The following is a 5,802-nucleotide window of genomic DNA, read 5'->3' on the forward strand; positions in this document are numbered from 1 at the left end:
TGCAGTTCTTTTTTTTTTTTTTTTTGTGACGTTGTGGAGCATCTCTTTAATGGAAAGGACTTTCCATCATCCTAGATTTCAGTGTTGCTGAAAGGCAGGACTTTTCAAATACTTTTTGTCTCTCTGGCCAGCACTACTTCTACCAATAAGTGTTTCCTCGCCTACATCCAAGTTTTATCACTGTCCAATATAATTCCCTTTATATTTTTATTCTCTTAACATATCAAAACACGAAGAGTATGATATTTATTGTGGACAAGGCAGGGTGCTGCTTCTTTGTTTATCTATTTCATGATGTTCAACCAATGTGCTTCCTGTGCCAGCGGTCTCATTTAAACTGAGATTCCATCACATTTCATCTTGCCTCAACTGACTCACTTCCACATGTCTTGTACATATCAACCTTCCATAGTTGGTCAGCTATCATAATCACGTGCTAATGATCCTTTAGTGAATCTAAGTATGTACCACTGCTCTACCTACAAACTATCACAGCAAGAAGGACATTAATACAAAAGGGTAGAACCATCCTTATTGTCCTCTACCCATGATCATTTTTGTAGGTCTTTATAGAGTAGCTGTAATAATCCTATAGAGCAGTCAAACATGCTCTTAACTGTTGTTTGAGTTTCATACTCCTCTCCATTAAAACTTATTCCATTCCATTAATACTTAGGCACATTTACTCATTTTCAGGCACTAGCTGAAAGTTGAAGTGGATAGGGTCCAGATTTCAGCACTGAATTTTGTTCTACGAAGATGTTTTTGATTGGCCTTGGAACTATGGATTGCCTTAAGTGGAAAGCATAGTGATCATGGGTATAAAAAAAGAATCAGTGAACACAGTTAATTAAAAGTGCCTTATGGGCCTTGTGAAGCCAGGGATGGGATAGGATTTATGGGCATAAACAATCCAGAATAACCAAAGGAAGGACTTTGGTCTGAAAAGTTTAAATAGCAGTTGAGATGATATTAGAAAGGTCATAATTTCACTTTTGGAAGACAAGGCCAGGACTGAAATTGAAATGAATTTGAATGTCAGAAGCTGTTTCATAGGTGATGAATAATCAATGTATTGAGCAAGTGGCTCACTTATAATGCTTAATTCATTAAAATACAGACATTTTTTTGTTCATTGTTCCATGAATGATTTAGTTCAAGAACAGTAATGTACCAGAAAAGAAATCCACCCTCTTACCGCAGACAGATCATAGCGCCTTCTTTGTTGTAAACTTTCTATCAAATATATTTCAGACAAAGCCATTAAATCAGTATCTTAGCTCTCATTGCTGAGACAAAATATCCAACACCCTAAATTAAGGAGCAAAGGTTTATTTCAGCTCACAGTCTGTAGAAGTTTCACTTCATAGTTGACTGGCTCCAAGCTAGAGTGACATGGCAGAGGGGCATCACAGAGGAGAGAGTTCATAATGTGGCAAGCAGAAGGCAGTGAGCAGCAAGCAGACAGCAGACAGCCTGCCTTTCCTTTTTATCCCAACCAGGATACCAGCTTTTTGAATGATGACTCCCAGAACTAAATTAATTCCAATCAGTGGACTAATACAGTATCACACACCCTTAATCCCAGTATTACATGCCCTAGATCCGGCCAACTCCAAAACCCCTACCTATGAGTGCCTGAGGCTTTGTGGGGGAGCACCTAGATACAAGCCATAAAAACTAGTAATAGTAATATCTTCTTTATTAACAACCACGTGAGGCAATATGCTAACAAGTCTCCGCTAATGATTTGAGCCACTATTGCCTTGTGGACCAGGCATTTTTATTGTCTTTTTACTAAGCACGTTTTGAAGTTCAGAGAGGTCAAGCAGCTTGTACTTAGTAAAACACATAGTAAAAGATGTTGCTGACCTCCATGAATCATGAAGCACCCCCTACCTGTTCTACACAAGAAATCTACCTAGGCTTGACTCTCTTCTTGATGTAAGAATACAAAGAATGGCTTCTGGACCTAAGAGGGAAGATTTAAACCTTTCCACAGGTCCCTTAAAGGGCTTCTAAAGAAGTCTGCGGCTTGATTCCCTCTTTGTGCATGCTTGCAGGTGGCCAATTCTGCATTACTATCAGGTGTGTGTTGTTCTCATCTTTTACAGGTAAGAGCCCATGATAGTAGGACTATGGTCCATCCCTCGTTCACCTGACTCTGCTCAGCTCCTGGCTTCACACCTAGTGCTTTATAGGTGCCCGGCGATGTTCACTAAATTTAATTGCATCACAACAAGTGTTTGCTGGGGAGGAGTGTGGTATAGGGGCTTGCTCACAGACTTACAATTAAGTGTCAGCTATTGGGTGTGTAATTTGAGGATCCTTACTATCTCTGGGCTTCAGTTTTATCTCCTGTTATTGTGGAGATCAACTGAGAGAAGAGGGTGAATGAAGCATCCAGCAAAATGTCCAAAACACACTGCGCACAAAATCAAATCTGGATCCCTTTTTTCACTTCCCTTCCCTGTGAGATTAATTTTGAAGGTGATTTTGCAAGATGAGAGTCCTTTGAAATCCAGACATTCCAGAAATTCAGAGCCTTCATAGGCTCTTCTCAGATGTGTGCTAAGTGGCCTGAAGCCATTAATGATTCACTCATTGGTCTTAACAAGCTAATATGCCCCCAAAGGTGCCTTCCTAGCACAAGCAAAGGGTTGAGCCATTTATTCTGTGAATTTGATTGATGTCGACAGGCAATCTGGACAGCTGAGGCCCAAATGCACAGTTTTTTTTTTTTCTTCCCCTTCATGGCAGGATTGATTTTGGCCTGAATCATCTAAATAATTGCCTTTACTCCCCTAAGACATGCCTTTTACTTTGTGGGTGTAGACAGCTATAGAAAACAAGTATTTTTTTTAACCTCTTCAAAACTTGGAAGCTCTCAGACACAGAGAGGTTAATTGATTTGACAAATGTCACACAGCTCTTCAGCCATAAAGCTGAGACACAGCCACTGGGTCGCTAAGATTCCTCTCCTCTGAGCACATTACAGAAACTGTTACAGCTGCTTACACACATTCATGCTTTAAATAGAAATAATAACCTTCAGGATCACACATTTCTTTCCTTTTGGGTACAGAAAATCTTAATATGAGGCCGGTATAATAATGAGGTAATCACATGTGAAAAATTTTTATTATTCACATTACCTAAATGTCTTATTTTAAACTTCTCTTTAGGTAAAGTAGATAATGCACAATTGGAAAACAGAAACAGTTTTAAAGTCCTTAAATTATCAAGTCCTTGATGCAGTTGGAAGTCATAAATTCATTTGCTCAATGCAAATGCTTTTGAAAATGTTTCTGTAAGCAAAGTGCCATGTGGTGGAAAGATAAATGAACACCTTCGGCTTCCATTGAAATCCACATCTCATCGAAGTGGTTGAGGTGCTACCCTTAGGAGAAACCAATTCCCATGAGTGCGTGCGGAGGGCTTTTGTTTGGGATCTGAACTGTGTGCACTACCATCAATGCTGAAGCATGACAACTATAGGGCTTAGCTTGGCTAATACCAATGGATTCATGTACAACTAGTAAGGTAATGTAAAACAAGTAAGTTTAAAGATAGTGAAGGACTATGGGACTCAATTACTATAAGGGAGGAAGACAGGACAATAGTCTCAGGCTTCACATCAGCACATTCGCCATGTAGAGAATAGTAAGCACTGTGTGAACCTACACACAGGAAAAGTCCTATCTGCATTGATGGTTGAGAAACACCCCTTATTGGGGCTGAGTTTTGGACAGAAATTTTTGCTTAAATGGTTCCTTAATTTTTTGTTTACTAATATTAGGCCCCAGGGCCAGGGATTTAGCTCAGCGGTTCAGTGGACTGCCTTGCAAGAGCAAGGACCCGAGTTCAATCCCCGGTGCCAAAAAATAAAAATAAAACACACACACACACACACACACACACACACACACACACACACACAAATAGACCCAAGATTCTCCTTATAACCCCATTATTTCATGAACTGCTAATTTGAACTTCATATAAGTAAGTTCATTATTTTGCTAAAGATCATAGTACAAGTTTCTCCGTAAGAACAGGATCCATAAATATGAGAAATAGGACTGAAATTGTCTTCTAGGGGTACTTAGGTAATATCAAAAGATAGAGACAGAAATGTCTCATATTAGCCTACAGGCCTTCACATTGTGGAAGAGGATATGGCATCTGCAGCTTTCAGTTCTCATTGCCTGTTTCTCACCCCGCACAAGTAATTAAAAGTTCTTGCACACCACATTCTGTGTGACTTAAGTGTCCAATATATTTCTTCTAGGATTATCTCATAATATTTAAATCCTATGGAAAGTGGAGAGCCTAGGGACAAGAAAGGACTAGGGAGACCTCAAATCTACTCAGTTTGGGGACTGATTTCCTCTGCGACTGTAAGCAAATTGCTGGATTTCCTTTAGCTCTCCTGTATTTAAAATTGGAATAATGCCCCTTATCTTAAAAACGATGTCATTATACTGACAAAGTATGTTACTATAAAAATTAAAATGCCATGAAAATTCAAGGTGTTTTCCTAAGACTGTTTCTCTGATGGCTATTCTCAGAAAGGTTAACTTACATGATACTTAGTCAACAAAAGTGTCCTGAATACCAAATAGGAAAAATAGAGAGCACAAGGCTATATTACAAAATCATAAGGATTTCAGGGAGATTATCAAGCTACCCAGGTATAATGAGCATGTAAAGGTACAAGTGTACTGAATGGAATGGAAGCATTGCTGTTGAAGAACAAACAGGTAGCTCACATTTTAAAAATGCAAAATTTCAGAGGAAAAAAATTAAAATTTTGCAAAGGATGTGGGCCTTTATTTGGACCTGACACTTAATTGTCAAGGCAAAAAGAAGCAAAAAAGATGGGAATTCCTATAGGGGAGAATAACACTTTCATGGATATTACAAGATAGCTCTTTCTGTCTTTGTTAATTCATGCATCCCAGTGCCAGACACCTATTAAAGGTACCATGACTATAGGTGATGTCTCAATGAATCCCACCATGATCAAAGGATACACATGAAAGTGAACGGCTGCACCAGCTGAACTCTGATGGCCTTACAGAGAGAAGATACCTGATGGATTTTAGCAGGAGATAAATTGGAAGAGTATATTGCAGCCAAAGCTGAGAGTAAGAATGACAGAAGAACCAAAGCCAAAGTACAATACAAGGATTCTAACCAAACACTTTTTATTCTTTTGGAGGGGTTGTTTGCTGCTCCCCCATACTGGATATTAAACTCTGGGTTTCACTCAAGCTTGGAAGGCCCTTACCTCTGCACTATATTCCCAACCCTTTGTACTTTGAGATGGAGTCTCGCTGAGTTTACCTATGGTGGCCTTGAACTTGCAGTCTTCCTTCCTTGGCCTCCAGGAAGGAGCAGAGAAGACAGACATGTGCCACCACACCCAGAAATTTAAATTTCTTTAAATTTTTAAAGAAAAATTTCTTTACCTGGGATTGACAGACTCCTGAAAAAAGGGAAAGCTTACAGAGGAGTTCTAAGGAATCCTTTACCCCTCCCTTACATGACTTGCACTTGTGTATATGTGCACTTTTCACGACTGAGCTCAGCTTTCTGTCAGGAAACCAAATTGGTGTGTGGATGACATAAAGTAAGAGTTTCTGACTGAGGTCCTGAATGGCCTTTAAATACAACAGCTTTGTTATAATAGGAGTCATTTTATCTTATGTTGTTATTGCATTTGGATAATCATAATTAAACTATTATGTCTAGTCCTGAATCATATACTTCAAATACATGTGATTACCATGTTGTAAG

This window comes from Fukomys damarensis, unplaced genomic scaffold, assembly GCF_012274545.1.
Source record: "Fukomys damarensis isolate Sample0158 unplaced genomic scaffold, DMR_v1.0_HiC HiC_scaffold_30, whole genome shotgun sequence".
In the NCBI taxonomy this organism is placed as follows: domain Eukaryota; kingdom Metazoa; phylum Chordata; class Mammalia; order Rodentia; family Bathyergidae; genus Fukomys; species Fukomys damarensis.